This window comes from Microcebus murinus, chromosome 10 (genome assembly GCF_040939455.1).
Source record: "Microcebus murinus isolate Inina chromosome 10, M.murinus_Inina_mat1.0, whole genome shotgun sequence".
NCBI lineage: Eukaryota > Metazoa > Chordata > Mammalia > Primates > Cheirogaleidae > Microcebus > Microcebus murinus.
The window spans coordinates 75,576,008-75,597,761 of record NC_134113.1 but is presented as its reverse complement, the minus strand read 5'-3'; the positions used below and the strand labels follow the sequence as shown (position 1 = coordinate 75,597,761).

The following is a 21,754-nucleotide window of genomic DNA, read 5'->3' as shown; positions in this document are numbered from 1 at the left end:
AGAATCGACATACCACGTTGACTATACCTTTCTGAATGATCCACAGGCAGCCATGGGAATGAGAAGCATGTTCCATGAGTCACGGCTTCTAGAAACATTGTGTTTCACAGCTAATTATTGTCTTCTGTCATGAAGAACCATCTGGAGGTCTCCACTCAGGGAGATACCAGTTTGGGCCAGGAGTCACTGCAGTTCCTCTACTGTCTTTCCAGAATCCCTTGTCCTCTACACAAGGACTAGGGACTAGGAGAGCCAGCGAGAGGGAATACAGGGTTGCTGGAGATTCTGAGCTCCATGGAATGGAACACATAGAATGGCTCATCATAGCAGCCTGAGTCTCTCTTTCTTCTTCCACATGATTTAGACTCCTACACACGATGGTGTTCCAAGTTCCACAATGTTGAGGGCCTCTCCCCTGGATCTCAGACCTGGATTCACAGGACCCTAAGGCTCCCCTCTCCATGCTATACAACAGCAGTTCCCTGGAATGTTAAGTGGTATCTCATGAACAAGTGTTTCATGGTCAAGTAAGTTCTTCTTTTCCTCCTCCTCCTCCTCCTCTTCCTCCTCTTCTTCTCCTTTCCTCCTCCTCCTCCTCCTCCTCCTTCTTCTTCTTTTTCCTCTTCCTCTTCTTCCTCTTCTTCTTCTTCTTCTTTCTCTTCTTCTTCTTCTTCCTCCTCTTCTTCTATTTTTTTAGGGACAAAATCTTGCTTTGTCACCCAGGATAGAGGCAGTGGTGCCACCACAGCTCACTGCAGCCCCAAATTCCTGGGTTCAAGCAATCCTTCTGCCTCAGCCACCTGAGTAGCCAGGACCACAGGTGTGGGCCACCATGCTTAACTAATTTTTAAATTAATTAATTTTTTTAGTCAATGTCTTGCTATGTTGTCCCTGCTGTTCTCAAACTCCTGGCCTCAAGCGATCCTCCTCCCTAGGCTTCCCAAAGTGCTGGGATTACAGGCATGTGCCACCATGCCCAGACCTCTAAACCTTTATGATGATGATATACAACATGAGGCTGTAACAGTTCCACAGGTGGTAGCTTTTCCAGAATATATTTGGCCATGAAAAGCCATGTTGTCATTTTAATCAAAAATCTTCCAGGAGTAGAGATATGAGAAACATATATAAGAGAACAATTATAAGAGGTCCCGTCTGTTCTTTAAAAACACACGTTTTTGTTTCAGAAGTATAGCCTTAAAGTTATAGCCCTTCTGGATTTGAAGAACTATAATGAATGTGAAATGTCAGAGACATATTTTCAGAATTTAAATGATTTTTCACTGGATCCCCTGCCTATATATGATTCCACAATTATATACTCTCTTGGCTTGGCTGAAGAATATAGTTTGCTATATAGATCTACTTAGAGTATATACTTGAAGTATGTGAACTATTAAATTAATGTCCAATTGGAGAGATCTCCATAGTGACTTTCACTGGGTCTCTGTCCTTGATATTATTCTTTTCAATTTTTTAATTAATGGGTTTATTGGAGTCACAGAATGCATGCTTACCATATATACTGAACCCAAAACTGAGGCAGATGACAAATTGTTGGATGACAGAGTGTGATCTCAACAGACAGACAGACAAGACCAAATCTAGCAAGCTAAAATACAAGAAGGGGAAATTTAAAGTCCTGTCCTGAAGCTTCCAGATCATAAATTGAGGATGAAGGTGATGTGAACAAGTAGCCTGTGTGGAAATTATTTAGTGTCTTCAACTGACTATAGGTTAAATATGAGATACTGATGAAGTAAGGGTTGAAGCCACATGAAGGTTAGAGAAAGTGCGTAAAGTACACAGTTTGAGGCAGATTGAAGGCCATTTGCGTAATGTTTGCAAATCTCAAGAAGGAGCACAGCCTTGAGCGAGGTTATGTCCATAAACACCCCAACCCCTGTGAGGGAACAGGCGGGTATGTGCAAGAATGTGATGGGCGTCACACCCTACACTCCCGGTGCAATAAGAGCAGCATGACTCACTGGAATTGTAATTCAGGAATTGTTACATGCTTAAAAAATACTCATAACATTCTCTCTCAGATTCTTATAATTCAAAATAATTCTGGTTCATGGAGAAGTCCCAACACTTTCCTTGGCTAATAATGCCTCTCTAGCTGGTCCTTACCACTCAGTTTCTAGGGGCAAGAGCTTTACTTCAGGTCTCACAGCTGCACTTTTGTGATTGTCACCTCTTCCTAGCTTGTGTGTACATTAAAGTTGGTGTTGTATTGGAATTTATGGTTAGATGATACAACTTAAAAACAAATTAGTCTTTTCTCTTATCATCATTCCTTGTTGGAAAACCAAAATACTAATAATGATAAAAATGAACATTTATGGAGTGCTTTCCATGTGCTAAGCATTGCTGTAATTGTTTAACATAGATTCTCTCATTTAATTTTCACAATAGTATGAGATAGCTATTTGTACTCTGTCTCTCTTTTGCTGTTGAACAAACTGAGAGGTTAAGAGTCTCACCCACGGTTGCATACCTGCAGTAAATGATAGCACATCAGGATTTAAGTGCAGGTATTTGACTCCAGAGCCTGTGTTCTTATAACCACTATGCTACAGTTTTTCCCCATGCCCAGTTAATTCTCTTTTTGAGATTTCCCAGGTGCTTCCTCCTGGCTGAACCTATTTAATCCTCTTCTGATTCCTAAATCCACCATATTTGCTCATTGGCTGAAATATAAAATCTTAATTTTGGTATCCTAAACGTGATTAAGATACTCTGTTATTGTATACTGCACTGGTTAACTATATAACTATAGTTACCCCTCAGTCAGTCTTGCTTACATATACAACCGAGCCAGGAAGATTATTCTCCATATCCAATCTCTTACTAAAGCATTAACATATGCTTAAAACAGACTGATCATTCCTACTAAAAGCACTTAAAAACTCATCTCCCTGAGGACATCCTCTTTGAATGATTTAGATCCACTTAAGCTATACTATACTTGGCATCCTAACATCTGACTTTTATGTATAATGATGAAATATATGTAGTTAATTCATTTTCATTGTATCTGTTTTGTGTATATTCTTTTTGATAGATTGTGAATTTCTGATGACGGAGAGCTTCCGCACCAAATTTATGAATTTCAAGTAACATATATTGAAGATAATGTGAATAGCACAGACATTGACATAACCTACAGGAAACAGCTGGCATATAGAAAATGCTCAGTAAAAACAGCTATAATATTTTTAGGATTTTGTCTATTTGCAAGGATACCCTACTTTCTTTCCCATTTGCAACACAATCATAATATTATGTTAAAATTCCTAAAAAAGTTTACTAATTACTAAGTTTTGTGTGTGTGTGTACATGTGTGTAGAAAGCAATCATTTTTTATGGGATGTTTTAAGGACTTTTTTGAAGTTTTAAGGACTTTTTTGAAGTTTTTTTTCAAGGGACTCATAAATATAATTTTTTCACCTTAAGCTTTCTCATAAGCCACAAATGTTCAACATTGTACTTAAATGACCTAGTAAATTATCTTGAGTCTGTCAAAAGACTCCATGAAGCCACAAATTTTGAGCAGTCTGCTTTTATAGCAGACTACTTTTATATACATTCTCATCAGCAATATAGCTTGCTATGAAGACTATATCTTAATATATAAAAGTACTTATAACTGTGCCTGACATATAGTAAGATCTATGTAGGTATATCTTCATACATACACATCAGATGTATGTGTTATATATAATAATAATTATTTCTCCACTAACTACTAATTATCTTTGTCATATTCCATTTCCTATATATACAGGAATCTGTATCCCAACCTCTCTGCTCTTTTATTTCTGCAAAACTATAATATTTTAATTAATATATAAATCACTCTTTATAAATGTCTTTTTATCTGATAAGGCAAATTCTCCTTATCCATTTCCTTCAAAATTGCCTTGATTTTTCTTGTTTCTCGACTCTTCCTTATGAATTTTAGGACAAGGTTCCTTTAGGGTATACTCCCTAGAGTGAAATTGTTAGGTAATGGGATGTGCATATCTTTAAATGTGTAAGATGGTATCAAATAATTTTCAATCATGGTTGTAAAAATGAATTTCCAAGAACAGTGTATGAGAGTTCCCACTGATCTACATCCTCCTTCACTGATTTTATCAAAGCTTTTAACATCAAGTTGAGACATAATTTATAAACAATGAAATGTACCCAATTTAAGTGTGCAGTCCAGTGAAGTTGACAAAATCATACATCCTTGTAAAGATCAGTAAAATCAATTTTATAAAATACTTCCATAACTTCCAGAAGGTTACTTTGTGCTCTCTTCCTAGTAAATATCACCCCAACACTGGCTACAGGCAACCACTGATCTCTCTATTACTATGTATTAGGTTTATCTTTCTGAAAGTCTCACATAAATGGAAAACAATAGTAAGTACTCTGTAGCCTTCTTTTACTCAGCATAATATTTCTGTGGCTCAAACATGCTGTTGTATGTATTAATAGTTTATTCATTCATATTGCTGAGTAGTATTCCATTGTACAGATATATCACAATTTGTTTATCCATTCACCTGCCATTGAATATTTACATTGTTTCCATTTGGGGGCTCTTATGAACAAAGTTACTGTGAACATTCATGAACAAGTCCCTCTGTAGAGATGTTTTCATTTCTCTTGGTTATATAACCAGGCTTACTGGGGATCATATAGAAAGTATATATTTAACTTTATAGGACACTGCAAACTGTTTTCCAAAGTGGTTGTGCCATTTTACATTCTCATCAGCAATTTATGAGACATTCACTTTCTCCACATTCTTGCCAAAGTTGATATTGTCAGTTGATTTAATTTTACCACTCTATCAGATGTGCTGTTGTATTTGATTGTGGATTTAATTGGCATTTCACAGATAATTATGGATATCGAGTATCTTTTCATGTGATTATTGGCCCTTTACATAGTTATTTTCTGATATGTCTCTTCACATATTTTTCACATTTAAAAATTGGGTTGCTTGCCTTCTTATTAATGAATTATAAGTTCTATATAAATTCTAGATACAATTCTTTTAATCTATTGTGATAGAAAGCATTCTTTTTAAAGAACCTTTTTAAATTTTTAAATGGTGTTTTCAAAGAACAAAAATTTGGAATTTTGATGACATCCCTATTATTATTTCTTTTCTTTTATGGTTCATGCTTTCTGTGTTCTACCTAAAAAAAAATCTTACTGACCAAATTTTGCCAAGATTTTCTTCTATGTTTTGTTATAAAATTGCTTGCATTTTGTTAATTTTCTTACATATACTTTATGTTTTATATCAAATGTTTCATATTTTACATGAAATATTTTATATTTTAATGATACTATAAATATATTGATTTTCTAATTTCAAATTCCAATTGTTTATTACTGACATAATAAAATATAATTGGCTTTGTTTCCTTTAAACTTAATAAAGTCATTTTTAGTTCTAATAGCTTTTTTAAAGATTTCTTAATTTTTTTTTACATAAAGGGTATGTCAACTATAAGTAAGGGCAACTTCTTCTTTTCCAATCTCTACGCCTTTAGTTCTTTTTGCTTGCCACCTTATTCTGTCTAGGATCTTCAACGTAACATTGAATAGCAGCGTTGAGAATTAATAGGTTTGCCTTGTTTCTGAACTTAAGGGGGAAAATTTCACATCTTTATATTAATTATAAAGGTAGCTTTTGATTTTCATTCATTCCCTTTATTAGGTTGAGAAGGTCACCCATTCCTCTTTTGCTGAAAGCCTTTTTTTTAAATTGTAATTTAGAGGAGACTTTTTTAAATAACATTTTTACATCTATTTTAGTGATATTATGACTTTTATTCTTTCTTCTGCTAACATGATAAGATTCATTGATGGATTTTCAAATGTTAAACCAACCTCACAATCTTGGAATAAGAGTAATAAGGGAGTAATAAATTATTACCCCCTTTTATGTATGCTAGATTCAACATGCTAAAATTATTTGTTCTGTTATTCATTTTAGTTAGTTTCTATGGTTATGTCTTCTTTTACAGGTGTAATCTGTTTAATCCAATCCAGTGAATTTTTGCATTTCAGACACTGTGTTTTTCACATCTTGTAATTTCAGTTGGTTCTTCTCATGTTTCCTTTTCTCTCGTTTTTCACATTTTCCTTTATATGCAGTTGTATCACTTAACGACGGGGATATGTTCTCAGAAATGCATCATTAGGCAATTTCATCATTGTGCAAATATCAAGAGCATGCCTGCACATTCCCCTATTACACACTTAGTCTATATGGTACAGCCCAGTCTGGGTGGGGAACCTATGGCCTCCTAGGTCCTTAAGTGCGACCTTTTGAGTGAATCCAAATTTTACAGAACAAATCCTTCTACTTTTATTAGTACATTGGTTTGTCTTTTATGCTTTTATTTTAATTTTAAATGAATCTATTTAAATACCAAAGAATAAAATAAGTTTCAACAAAGTAATTCCTCTGAGATTGACCGGCACAATTATAACATTAGGAAGCCATAATGGCTAAATTGACAGCTACTACCCTAATGATTTAGTTCTAACTTCCCCTACCTGACTGGTGCCACTACTGCATGTGGCTGGCTGGTGGGAGTTTATGGGAGTCAAGCACACCAGTCTGTTATCAGCTTTTGACCACAATGCACTGTGTTTCTGTTTGAAGTGGAATTTGTGCATAGTTGCACAACTCAACAGTATTGTTTACTTCTGTCTGCTTAACAGCCCATCATGTCAAAGAAGACCAAGAGAACGCTGAAGGAAGAAAACAGATCTTTTAATGAAGATTGGGAATTGCAATATTATCTTGTTTCTGCTAAAGATAAGATGATTTTGCTTGTTTTGTGATACTGCAATACCAACATTAAAGAGATTCAATGCTCATCAACATCATAACACTCATAAGGACCACAAATATTTAAATTAGAGGGAGAGGCACAAAAAGTTGTATTGCAAAAATTAAAAGATGAAAAGCAAAAGCAAAGGCAGTTCTTTCAAGCAGCTGTAAGACCCAGAAATAATGCCACTAAAGTAGCTTATATACTTGGGGATAAAAAGGGAAGCCACTCAGTGATGTAGGAATAGTGAAAGAATGCATTGTCAAAGTTGTAGGATGCTTAGACCCTGATAATGTTTCAAAGTACCAATAACTACCTTGTTCAAGGAGAACCATGATTGATTGGCAACATGAATTAGCCTTCAACCTCTTTTCATTGCCTCTCGTATCAGCAAAATCTCTGTGATAAAGCTACTATTTTAAGTGACACTTTGCAACAAGTTATCATAAGTATTGTTAACTATATTAGTGCAAATGCAACATAGCATCATCAGTTTTATAACATGGAAGATAACTGGAGCAACCCTAGGCTAAACTTCATTATTTCCCTTCTCTCAAGCATCACAGTCTAGGCTGTCTTTTTCCAATGTCTGAAAACAGTGCTTCGTTTATCTTGTTAAATTTACTATTTGCTTACAGTGGGATGATAAATCTGGTCCCTGTTACTCTATCAAAGCTGGAAACAGAAGTACGCAGGGCAGAATTCAGGGAGAAATTCTTTGAAGAAGTAGAAAAAAAATGTGACCCACAATAAAGAGAAAAATCAGTCAGTAGAAACAGACCAAAATGATGGGAACAGATGGAAATGATGGAATTAGCAGCAAAAAAACTCCAGAAATTTGCATAGAGGTAGCCTTGAGTCTTTCCTAATACTAAGACATATATCACCCTGTTTAGCAAACTCTACATCAGATAATGAGCTCATTCTCCTGGTTTTCAGATTCTTCTTTTTCATGTATATGGATTTCTTTTCATTTATTACAAACTTAGCTATGCATTTAAAATAATAGGTATGGTATCTGAGCAAGCATTTTGGGGTGTTTGTAGTAAGTTGGTATTCACGTTTTCTGATCCATAATATTGCCAGAACCAGAAAATTCTCTCTTGCATCATCATGGTCCGGAGTGCTAAAAGAAATGAAGGAGAGGGGTTGGATTGTGAGAAATTGGAAGAGACACCTTAAAGTAGTAAGATGACAACTACTGATGTTCTAGTGTCCTTCCTTCATAAAATGCTTATTAATTTCTCCTTGACATTACTGAATATTTAATATCTCTGACAGAGCATTTTCCATAGTTGCTGTATGTATATCTTTGTTGGCCTATCCATGAAATATCTAGCCCAAAGCTTGGAAAAGAGAATTATTACATACCTAACAAGAGGAAAAAGAAAAAGAAAAAAGAAAACAGGCTACAGTTGAATGTCTCTTCTAAATGGCAAACTTCAAAACCCAACCAGGAAATGCTGCAAATGCATTCTTTAATTCAGCAGTCCCCAACCTTTTTGGCACCAGGGACAGGGAGCTCAGAAAGTAATGCAAGCAATAGGCAGTGCCTGTAAATACGTACAAATGAAGTTTCTATCCCTCCTTCGCGGCTCAGCTCCTGCTGTGCAGCCCAGTTCCTAAGTTTCATGGAAAACAATTTTTCCACAGAGGAGTGGAGAATGCAGGGACGGGGCAGGGGGAGGCAGAGTTCAGGCAGTGATGTGCAGTTGGGTTCTTAACAAGCCACAGACCGGTACTGGCCACAAGCCAGGAATTGGGGACCACAGCTTTAAGTCATTAGCTTATTCCTCTAATAGTAAAATAGCTAACTGATTTCAACTTCTTAAAAAAATTGTCTTTGCATCATAGATATGTGTGTTGCCATTCTACTGAGCCAACTCCTCATTGCTCCATAGGAGCTCTTGCTGTATACTGTATACCTCTGTATTCAGCCGACTCCCCACCTTGGGGAATCTGTCTCTCATCTGAGGACATTGTAACTTTTAAAGTGATTGAAGCTTACTGTGCCTGGACCCTCTGCCCCAGGGTCGCATTTTCCCCCCTATTCATCCTATTCTTTTTTTTTTATTTCGGCATATTATGGGGGTACAGATTTTAAGGTTTCAATAAATGCCCTTTCCCCCTTCCCCCACAAGTCTGATTCTCCAGCATGACCATCCCTCAGATGGTGCACGTCTCACTCATTATGTATGTATATGCCCGTCCCCTTCTCCCCTCCCCCCTCCCCAATACCCTATTACTGTAGTACCTATGTGTCCACTTAGGTGCTACTCAGCTAATACCAGTTTGCTGGTGAGTATATGTGGTACTTGTTTTTCCATTCTTGGGATACTTCACTTAGTAGTATGGGTTCCAGCTCTAACCAGGAAAATATAAGATGTGCTATATCACCGTTGTTTCTTAGAGCTGAATAGTACTCCATGATATACATATACCACATTTTATTGATCCATTCTTGGATTGATGGACACTTGGGCTGTTTCCACAGCCTTGCAATTATGAATTGTACTGCTATAAACATTCGAGTGCAGGTGTCTTTTTTGTAGAGTGTCATTGGATCTTTTGGGTAGATGCCTAGCAATGGGATTGCTGGATCAAATGATAGATTCACTTGTATTGCTTTAAGGTATCTCCATATTGCTTTCCACAGAGGTTGGACTAGTTTGCAGTCCCACCAGCAGTGTAGGAGTGTTCCTCTCTCTCCACATCCACGCCAGCATTTGTTATTTGGAGACTTTTTGATAAAGGCCATTCTCACTGGAGTTAAGTGATATCTCATTGTAGTTTTGATTTGCATTTCCCTGATGATTTCTTAAGAGAAGAGGAGAAAGTATTCAAGGAAAATACTGTCCCCCTCACTTGTGCCCTCAACCCCTAAAGGAGAGGAATCAGCATTCATTGTTCAACCCTTTTCCATTCTGTCCTTTGACCCTTTGCACTCGGATGTCGAATGTGGATAATGTCTAGAGGATAATGAGAAAAAAGCAAGCGAGTACAAAGGGTTAATATAACATCTGCCAGCCAAAAGAAAGCACACATTTTGCTCTGCTCTTCAGACCAAGGTACCTAGTTCTTGATCTTGATCCACACTGACTGCAAAAAGACTCATCTGAAAACCTGTGCCTCTTTTCCACTTTCAGTTCCTGGGGATTGCAAGGAATAGATACGTAGCTCTGCAGACTAAAATTGTCACTTGGATCAGTCAATCCAAGGTCTTGACTTGAAATTGGACGAAAAAGAAATGAGAAAACCCATCCATGGCTGCAAGCATCTAATTTAACTTTCTTAGCAGAAAAAAAAAAAAAAAGCTGATATTTTGTCCTCTAGTTGTCTGACTCATAAGCCTTATTTCTCAATCAAGGCAGAAGATTTAAGATTATTAGCCTTAAATTATAAGCCCTGCTTCTACCCTCCCCTCCATCCTTCTTTCACCAAACTTCAACCAATAATCTATTGGAAATATAACACCTTCCTTAAAGCATTTCAGTTGCTTTATGTATCAATGTTTAATCCTTAGTATATCACACCAGCTTTTCTCTGAAGCCTCATTTCTCATCACTTTCCCAATCATACTCTCCATCCCTCAGACATAAATGTTCTGTAGAACCTAATCCCTTCCTAATTCTCCACTTTCACACAGCTATGGTAGGTTATTATTCTTAAGCCACAGAAAACTTTGAAAATCCCTTTTGAATAATCTAAGCAATAGTCGATGATTTTTGGCATAGCCTAAAAATGCATTTTTTGTATGCCAAATATTTAACAATTTATTATTTGAACACAAGATATGTGATAGCTATTTAAAATATTTTTATTATAAACAATATGTCTGTTGTAAAATTTCAAGCAGTTCAAAATCATGAAAAATAATAAGAGAAAAAAAAATCTCTTCTCCCTTCTACCATCCCCTAAATTCTACTCCCTGAAGGAAATATGTATCTCTTCAGATGTCTTCTATGCCTATATAAACACTTAAAATATATATATTGTATTCAATTTTTTAATGAATGAAGCCATGATTTCATACTATTTTGCAACTTGCTTAAATGAGATACATAGATATACATATATAAAGAGAGAGAGAGAGAGATAGATATATGCACATGTACCTTTTCAAAAAATATATTGGTTGTGTGTACATATACTGTATATGAATTCTTAACATCTGCATATTTCATAGTAAGGATTCGACATTATTTATTTGTCAGAAACCATACTGAGGCTTAAATATTTTCCAATACCTTTGTGTTTTGGTTTTGGATTCAAGCTAAAATCTGTTTTTAAAGTTTATTCCATTTACAATTATTGTAGATACATTTCGCCACTTTATGTGTGATTTTATTTTATATTCTATCATTTCATTTTATCTTAGAGTTTCCTCCTCACCACTATTCCTTTTCTTTATTTATTTAAATTTTAAATACTTAACATTTTTTATATTCATTTGTATATATATGTATATATTTCTTTTATTCTCCTAATAAGTAGTTCTATTACCGCCTAGATCTATAATTTTAAACAATATACTTAAACCTCCTTTTTATTTCTCAATTTTAAGAAGTAACTATTGATTCATTTTTAGAAATGAGAAACAAATTTAAAAATATATTTGTTTAATACAAGTAGGAGATAATCACAACACCAAACCATGTATTTTCAGGAATTGGCAAAATTTGCGAAAATTGGGATCACATTGAGGGAGTACAAGTGAGAAAGTATATGTTATCCTACATGTTACTTTCTGTTAGATACAACAGATAACTGTTGTTTATGATATAAACTAGGATTTTGAGTGGGCCAGAGGAAAAGCTTGAAACAACCCAATGGAGATTTGACTCCAAAATATCGAGTGGCAGGAAAACATCTGAATGAGGTATGACACAGTCACCTCATCTTTATTTTTCTTGATTAGACTACTAACCCCAAACCAAGCATAAGAGAGAGAGGGAAAATGCGAAACAACTAAGTTTGCATCTGCTACAAGAGTGAAAATAACAACTAAGTCACAGAACAGCGGGACTCAGCACTCCTGGGCGTCAGGGAGAGCCCTTCTGGCCTCCTGCTGAGCGGGCTGCTCCCTCCAACGTGTGTTTAAGAGGGGTGTGGAAGGAATTCCAGGAAGGTGAACAGAGACATTTCCGAGAGAAAGACACAGCAAATATGCTGACAAAGTGTTCTGAGATGACAGACTCCACTGCTGGCCAGAATCCCCCCTCTCTACCTCTCCCTACCTTATTTAGTCTGGAGCCAATAGCAGAGCTGGATAAGACATTACCTGTCAAAAAATAAGCAGTGGGCAGAACGGATTCCATGTGGGGGCCTTGGTACATATTCAACAACATGAGAGTACAACACAGTCTCTTCTATGCAAGGTGAATCTACTTAAGAAGAATTACCTGGTCTATGAGAGAATATTCCAGACAAATCACATTTTCTAGATTTTCAAAGAAGTTAATAAGACAATGAACTGGAATAAATATAAAATATCAACCATACCAGCCCTATCGTTGCCAAGCCTCCCCTCCCCCACTCCCTCAGCCACAGACCTACTGGCAATTCGTGACTTTTGGGGTGTCCCTTCACAGTGCATTGCCTTTCAAATTCCACCACATCTTCTGGACTCTGATCACTGCCCCCTCAGCCCAGAGGAACCACAGTGTCTGCTTGGATTCCACCTCTCTATGTTGCACCCAGGAAATTATATGCAGGCACAAGCATGGGGCAATCCTGGGTCTCACCTCAGGGGTTTCCTTTCTTTCATGCTTATTGTCTTTCACTGCCTGTTGGTCAAGGCCTGAACACATTTGCCTGGTTTTCAGGGGTCAAGTGTCCATTCTATGGCTATTTATAAGAGGAAGGTTAGTGAGGCACCAGTGACTTCATCATCACCAAAAGCAGAAGAGATAACTTTGTTCATGCCAAAATTAAATTTCTCTTCCAACTAGTACTTTGAAACTACCATTGCTTTTGTATTTATTGGATATAACGGAGTTAGTATTATTTTACAGATAAGAAACTGAAAAGAAAGGTTAAGTGATTTGCCAAGATCACACGGCTAGTTAGTGCAGAGCTGGAAGTTAAAAGCCAAACAGCCTGACCCCAAGGCCCGAGCACTTCACCGCTCTGCTTTCTTGCCTCTCAGTATACTGAAGTGCTTACTAAGTGCTGCAGATTCCTGGAGAGCTAGGAATTTCTGCCCTCCCAAGAACTTTCCATAATATTCAGCTTGTGTTGTAGGTAAAAATATACTTTCCCCTCTGCCATGGCTATCACTTTTCAATGGACACCACCTACTTCCTTTTCCCTTCAATGAACATCTGTTTCACAGCATCTAGGTGACCTGGTTAGAATATTGCAACTGGAGAGAGGTGGGTGGTGTTACAACGAATTCAAGCCAAGGCAAACCTTAAAACCCAGCGGCCCCAATGCTCTCCTACACAGTGCACAATTTTGTTTGGTGGACCAGTTTTGATTCAGCCATCCAAGTAACTTGTCACTGCCTGGTTTACATAAGAGAGTGTACTGTGTGTGAGCGTGCATGTGCATAAAACTAAGTTTATTTCCACCTTTACATCCCAGGCCAAATGACTCCAGGGATATAACTTAAAATCATTGTATGTGGAAACAATTCTATTTACTTTCCTAGCATACATTTTCTATGTAGAAAGGGATTCTTTTCTATTTTAAACATGCTAGAAGACAGCATTATTTTTATTTTATATAATTAAGACAACTTATTACCCTTCAACTTTGAATCAGTTAACTGATGCCAATTGATTTTCAAAATCACAAAGTGATTTTGAGTTGTAAGTGGGGTCGAAATTCAAGGTAACTACAAAAACTCTGCCCTCTCTGTTAGAAATAATCTTTACCTTCATTCCTGCTCATGGATACATGAGCCTCTGTGTACTATCTGTGAAATTCGTAATAATGAATGTTTTTGTTTTAATTTTCATTCATTTATTTTTGTTCATTATTCATTCATGTAGTCAAACAATGTTCTGAGGGTCTACCCTAAGATACTGTGCCAGGTGCTGGAATACAATTATGACAACACTCTGAAGAACTTTCTAGTCTAACAGCTGAAACATACATGTAGACAAATATCTCCTACGTGGGGTAGAGCTATACACAAAGTCCTTGAATTGTTGCAGGATAATTGAAGAGGGGTGGGCAACTAAATGGGCACAGAAGGGGAAGGAAGTGAGCACAGAATGCCTCACAGAGAAGATGACAATTGAAATGTTTCAAAGATAAATAGACATGTACCACATGGAGAAGGGTGGGAAGGTGTCCAAATCAGGGGATACAGCATGTGTAAATAAAAGGATGAAATGATGTACCAGGGCCCGTTCTCAAAGGTGGTATGGCTGAAGTGAATCTAACATTGGGTGGTGTTAGGAGGTAAGGTAAGAAAAAAAAAAAAAAAAAACAGTCTAAGGCTAGACTGCAATGAACTTTTCATTCTCTGACAAAGAGTTGGGATTTTATTCTGTGAGTTCTGAGAACTTTTACATATGAAAAAGAAAGAATGAGAAGAAGAGAGAAACCAGAGATTGAGTAAGCAATTGAATGGGAAAAGGTAGATGGTGCTTACTTTCTAATAGAAAACTAAAAGAAAAATTGGAAAATACAATAATCAGCAGAAATCATTATTTTTTCCTTTCAACTGGAACTTATTTATTTTTTAATTAAGAAGCTCCTGCATAGTACGTCTTTTAATTTCTAAAGACATATTTGCTCTGGACTCTAGAAGAGGGAGCTGAGAGGCTTCCTCTGACTCTAATTATAATAATGTTGTTATTATTTCTTTGTTTGGCATATTCTGTCCCAATGTCCAAAAAAACTCAACAGGGCAAAACGGCTTCTTTATAAGGCTAATGCATAACTAAATCTCTCTGCTCTGAGGCATGGCAGCTAAATGACATCAACAAAATGCCTTTCTAGATTCCTTAGGTAATGCATTTAGCATTTCTTGCTTGGGAGTATAGGAAGACAGTGTCCAAAGTCAAATACAGGGCATGTATTCATACATGCGACAAAAGGATTGAGTACAAGCAGAATGAGAAATCAGGAACAAGATGACAAAAAAAAAAAAAAAACACAGGAATTCTGGGGGAAAAGAACTAAGAATTATTTTCTAATTTTTAAAATTTGTTTATTGTGGTAAAATATACATAACATAAAATTTACAGTCTGAACCATTTTTAGGAGTTCTGCGGCATTAAGAACATTCGCATTATTTTGTGGCCAGTATTACCACCATCTATCTCCAGCATTTGTCCGCCTTCCCCTACTGAAACTGTGCGCCCATGAATACTATAATAACTTCCCATTTCTCTCTTCCTCACCCACTGACAACCGCCATGCTACTTTCTTGTGTCTATGAATTTGACTACTCTAGGAACCTCACATAAATAGAATCATACAATTTTTGGTTTTTTGTGACTGGTTTATTTCACTTAGAATAATGTCTTCAAGATTCATCCACGTGATAGCATATGTCAAAATTTCCCTCCTTTTTAAAGCAGAATAATATCGATGGTATGTATACACCACATTGCATTTCTCCATTCATCTGTTGATAGACACATGGGTTGCTTCCACATTTTGATTATTGTGAATAATGCTGTTATGAACATGAGTACACAAATATCAGTTCTAGTCTAAGAAAGTATTTATCAGCACTGAAAGGAGAAAGTTGAAATAACATGCTGGTTAAAGAAAATACGGGCAACAGACAAAGTGTATGATGTTATTATATCAACATTAGACAAAGTGTATGATGCTACTATAATCCTTGAAACATCTTACTTGATTTTTATGAAAAGGGAAAATAAGACCATGTTGGTTAATAGGGGCCAATATCATTTGGCCAAATATAAAGATAGAAACAAATATGAATACACTATAGTGAATTAGAGGGAGAAATTAATTACAAGTAGAGAAATTAGGAAATGCTTCACCAACGTGGTGGCTTTTCAAGGCATAAGGTCCTTTCTCTGATAAAACTGCCTCTTAGGAATGTCCTTGGTGTAGTGGCTTTTGAAGAGTCAGAAGGAGAAGCTTCCCAGTGTTCTTTAAACTTTGCTTTGATTTGTAAAATTCAACCTCCAGAGAGCACCAGTTTTCCATTATGTGGCTTTGGTGCCTCAGAGAACTGATTTCTGTTTTCTCCAGCCTGTTCTCTCATCTGTCCTGATTTCACTTAGAATACATGATTTCATAAAACGTTTCCTTCTAGGGAATATCAGCCATATTAGTGGGTACGTATGAATGGATTCATATGAGGGAGCTGCTTACCCCAACATTTTATATACACTTTCTAGCAAAATAAATTTAAGATGAAACTTTGCCTCCATTTAAAGATAGTAAATGAGAACTGACAAACGCCTATAAAGGGCACAAGGGACTTTTTAGTAATTAAAAAGTTCTAAATGGCTCCAATTTAAATAGGATCCAAACAGAAATAGAACCTTCCAGTGGTGTTTGAAATGGCAACTCTCTAATGCAATAGCAGCAGGCAGTAACGGAAAATCCTGCTTTGGCAGAAAAGAAGAAATAGGTTTCACCGTTAAAGGTGTGGCAAAAAGGTTTTGTAAATTAACACATAAATCAGTCAACTTTTATTTTAATTAACTTAGCCAAAAGAACTTTTATGAAAAAAAAAAAAAACGTTGTTGGAGTTTAGAATGGACTATAAATCACTCACTGATTTAATGATGTATAATACACAAGCAGAAAAGTGCAGAAATAATAAATATACAGCTCGGTGGATATTCAGAGGTGAACACTCCCTTGCAACCTCTACCCAAATCCAGAAAGAAAATTACCAGCATTGCAGAAGGCCCTACTTTGCTCCAGCCCCATTCCAGTCTGCTCCATCCCCAGAAGGAACCGTGTGTGTGTGTGTGTGTGTGTGTGTGTGTGTGTGTGTGTGTGTGAGTGTGTGTGTCCATTTCGCCTACTATTATCTCTTGAAAAAAAATTCCTTTCTCCATAACACTTCATTGTTATCCTTCCTGTTAATCTAATGAATGCATCCTTTTCTGGATTCTCTACTTCTCTAGTCAGTATATTTATCCTTATGCAAATATCGCACCGTCATAATAACGATGGCTCTATAATTAATCAGTCTAGCTATCTAGTAGTGTAATTCCTCCACATTTGTTCTTTTTCTTCTACAAGATTATCACAGCTGTTCCTGGTTGTTTGCACTTCCATACTAACTAACTAACTAACTAACTAACTAACTAACTAACTAACTAATCAAGTTACCAATTTTCATTACCAAGTATGCTCTTGTTATAATTCAGATATTTTTAAATTTATGGATTACTATGGGAAGTATTAATACCTCTGAAACATTGATTCTTGCAATTCGTGAACATTGTATAGCTGTCCATTTATTTTGGCCTTATTTACTTATTTTTATTTCAGAATATTATGGGGGCACACATAGTTTCATTACATAATTTGCTTTTGTACAGTTTGAGTCAAAGTTATAAGTGTGCCATTCACCCAGATAGTGTGTATTGTACCATTATGTAGGTATGTATCCACCTCCCTCCCCTCCCACCTACTTGATTTCTATTGCATCTTACTTCCATATATGTGCACGTGTGTGTTGATCGATTAGTTTCAATATAGTATTGAATAAATGTGGTGTTTGTTTTTCTATTCTTGTGATACCTCACTTAGAAGAACGGTCTCCAAGTCCATCAACATTGTTACAAAAGATTACACAATTTTTTATGGATGAGTAGTACTCCATGGTATACATATACCACATTTTATTAATCCACTCATGTATTGGTGGGCACTTGGATTGTTTCCACAACTTTGCAATTGCAAATTGTGCTACAAAAAACATTCAAGTACAAGTGTCTTTTTAATAAAAATGTCTGTTTTCCTTTGGGTAAATACACAGTAGTGGGATTGCTGGATCAAAAGGTAGGTCTATTTTTAGTTCATTGAGGTTTCTCCATACTACTTTCCATAAAGGTTACACTGGTTTGCAGTCCCACTAACAGCATATAAGTGTTCCTTTCTTCCACATCCGCACCAGCATCTGCTGTTTTAGAACTTTTTGATTAAAGCCATTCTCACTAGTGTTAGGTGATATCACATTGTGGTTTTGATTTGCATTTCCCTGATGATTAGAGACGCTGAGCATTTTTTTTCATGTGTTTCTTGGCCATTAGTCTATCTTCATTTAAAAAGTTTCTTATCATGTCTTTTGCCCACTTTTTAATGGGGTGTTTGATTTTTTTCTTGCTAATTTGCTTGAGTTCTTTATTGATTCTTGTTATCATCCCTTTATCAGGCATACAGCATACAAATATTTTCTCCCATTCTGTAGAGTGTCTATTTGCTCTATTCATTGTGTCCTTGGCTGTGCAGAAGCTTTTTAATTTGATCAGCTCACATTTATTTATTTTTATTGCTGCTATGATTGCTTTTGAGTTCTTCTTCATAAATTCTTTGCCTAGGCCAATATTTATAAGGATTTTCCAACATTTTCTTAGAGAATTCTTGCAGTTTCATGCCTTAGGTTTAATTCTATTATCCATCATGAATTAATTTTTGTGAATGATGAGGGGTGTGGATACTATTTCAGTCTTCCACATGTGGCTATACAATTTTCTCAGCACCATTTATTGAATAGGGATTTTTTGCCCCAGTGTATGGTTTTTGTCTGCATCATCAAAGATCAAACGGCAATATGAGGGTGATTTTATATGTGTGTTCTCTGCTCTGGTCCATAGATCTATGTCTCTGTTTTTGCACCAGTAACATGCTGTTTTGTTGTTTGGGTTTTTTTTAGCTTTATCCTTGTAATATAGGTTGAAGTCTGGTGAAGTGATACCTCCTGATTTGTTCTTATTATATGTAAGGACTCATTGGCTATTCAGGGTCTTTTCTGGTTTCATAAAAAGTGCAGAGTTATTTTTTCTAGATCTGCAAAAAAAAAAGTCATTGGTATTTTAATGGGGATTGCATTGAATCTGTAAATCACTTTAGGTGGTATAGACATTTTAACAATGTTGATTATGCTGATACATTAGGATGTTTTTCCATCTGTTTACATCCTCTGTGATTTCTTTCCTCAGTGTTTTGTAGTTCTCCCTATGGAGATCTTTAACCTCCTCTGTCAAATATATTCCTTGGTATTTTATTTACTTTGTTGCTATTGTAAAAGACATTGTGCCTTTAATTTGATGCTCAGCTTACTGGCTTTTCTCCCTTCTCCCTACCTCCAGGGGTTGAGCCTACCATGTGCTAATGGGAGGGGTGATGTCCGAGTCTGCCCAGTCCCCCAGTGCCTGTGCATCCTGCAGGTGTTAGCCTCCCATGACTGGGGAAGTACTCAAAATTCACACATCAAAACACCCGGCTAGTTGACAATAGGTTACAGGAGGGCAGAGCCTTTTGTCAAAGTCCGGGGGGGGGGGCTGGAGGAAGGGTGTTTCCCAAAACCATAGCACGCCACAGCATTTCGGTTGCAGACCCTAAAAATGCGGAAAGATGAGGTCCAAATATTGAGGTCCAAAAGAGGTCTCCCACTTGCAGAGCACTAGTGGGGGGGCGACTATTCGGGGGTTGGTGGATGTCAGATTGGGGAGCTGAGTCAATGGGAGGCCCCATTGTCTCTTGTGTGTCACCCTCCCACAATCTCGCACCTGTCCAGCAGGAGGTCTTGCACTTTCTGACCCACCCTGAGCTGGCCTAATCACCTGCAGCAGTTTCCAGACTAGAGTCCTTTTTTCAGTGTTCACCTCCATTGTTCTGGTCCCACTGACCACTAGAGGCGAGGTGCCTGTCTCCTAACTCCCTGAAGCAGTAGGTTAGACCAGTCCCTCCCCTGCCCAGTGCAGTCCTAGCACAGAGCTCCGGAGGGTTCAAGATGTTTCCTGCTATTGTCTCCTCTCCACAGAGCCCAATGTCTCCTGCTGCAATTTTGCACTGACTCCAGGCAGGTCCCTGTCTGAGTAGGTGTGGAGGTCGGTGGGGAAGCAGGACATTCTTCTGTAGGTCAGATGCCACTGCACTCGCTGGCCATGCAGGTGCGGCTGTCCCATGCTCTGTTCTCTATTATTTATCTTGCACTCTCCAGACTTTGTGATCCTACCTCCATTCACCTTTTCTTTTTCCTGTCTTGTGTGTCCCATGCTGTTTCTCCGCAGTTTCACAATGCTGTTCTTGCATGGGAGTGATCCACTCATGTGTAGCAGACCAAGTTCTTCACCTCTTTCTCTGAGAGCAGGAAGCCAGGAAGTCCCCTTTACTTAACTATTTTCCCCTCCTGTTGTTGGCATATATGAAAGCTACTGATATATGTACATTTATTTTGTAACCTGAGACTTTGCTGAATTTATTTATCAATTCCAAGAGTCTATTGGTGGAATCTTTGGGATTTTTTAGATATAAAAGCATATCATCAGCAAAGAGCAATATTTGGACCTTTTCTTTCTCCATTTAGATACATTTGATTTCCTTCTCCTGTCTGATTGCTCTGGCTAGGACTTCCAGCACTATGTTCAATAGAAGTGATGATAGTGGGCAACCTTTTCTGGTTCCAGTTCTAAGCAGGAATGCTTTCAATTTTTCCCTGCTCAGTATGCTGTGGCCTGTGGTTTTGTCATATATGGCTTTTATAATATTGAGGTATGTTTCATCTATGCCTATTTTCTTAAGAGCTCTTATTATAAAAGGGTGCTGAATTTTGTCAAATGCTTTTTCTGCTTCTTTTGTGAGGATCATCTGGTCTTTGTTTTTGCCTCTATTGATGTGTTGAATTACATTTATAGATTTGTGTATGTTAAACCATTCTTGCATTCCAGCAGTGAAGCAAATACTTGTTCATGATGAATTCTTTTTTCCTGATGTGCAGAGGAATTTGGTTTGCTAAGATTTTACTGAGTATTTTTGCATCTATATTCATAAGGGATATTGGCCTGTAGCTTTCTTTTTTTGTCATATCCTTCCCTGGCTTTGGTATCAAGGTGATACTGGCTTCATAGAATGAGTTGGAAAGGATTCCTTTCTTCTCAATGTTATGGAATAATTTCTGCAGTATAGGTGTCAATTCTTCTTTGTAGGTTTGGTAAAATTTGTATGTGAAACTGTCTGGCCTAGGACTTTGTTTTGTTGGAAGAGGTTTTATTTCTACTTCCATTCAGTGCTTGATATTGGACTCTTGAGGAGTTCTATCTCCTCCTGACTGAGCCAAGGGAAGTTGTGTATTTCCAAGAATTTTTCCATTTCCTGCATGTTTTCAAGATTATGAGCAGAGATATTGTCATAGTATTCAGAAATGATGTTTTGTGTTTCCATATTAGTTGTGATTTCTCTTTTTCATTTCTTATTGAGCTTATTGGTATCCTTTCTTTACTATTTCTGGTTATTATAGCAAGAGACCTGTGAATTTTGTTAAAGAACCAATTTTTTGTTCCATTAATCTTCTATAAAATTTTTCTTTCTCGATTTTATTTGGTTCTGCTCTAATCGTGATTATTTTCTTTTCTACTGCTGGGTTTGGGATTGATTTGCTAACTCTTTTTCAATTCCTTCAGAAAATTCATTATATTATTGATTTATGATCTTTCTGTCTTTTGGATGTGGGCATTTAAGGCTATGGGTTTTCCTCTCAGGACTGCTTTTGCTGAATCCCACAGATTTTGATAACTTGTGTCACCATTATCATTTAGTTCAAAGCATCTTTTGATTTCCATCTTTATTTCCTCCTTGACCCAACTATCATTCAGCAATAGGTTGTTTAGTTTCCATGACTTTGTGTAGAGGTGAGTGTTTCTGTTGGAATTGGTTTCTAATTTTATTCTGCTGTGGTCTGAGAAGATACATGGTTTAATTTTTTATTTAAAAAAAATGTA

General features: G+C 36.8%; 1 long non-coding RNA gene across 2 annotated transcripts in view; it reads left to right on the top strand.

The window, feature by feature from the left end:
• The first annotated feature begins 368 nt into the window (after positions 1–368).
• LOC109729867 (uncharacterized) overlaps positions 369–21,754 on the top strand; it is a 37,845-nt gene continuing 16,459 nt past the window's right edge. For both annotated transcript variants that reach the window (XR_012921337.1, XR_002222344.2), the window contains exon 1: positions 369–527. This is a non-coding gene — a long non-coding RNA (uncharacterized LOC109729867). The remainder of the gene's footprint in view (positions 528–21,754) is intronic.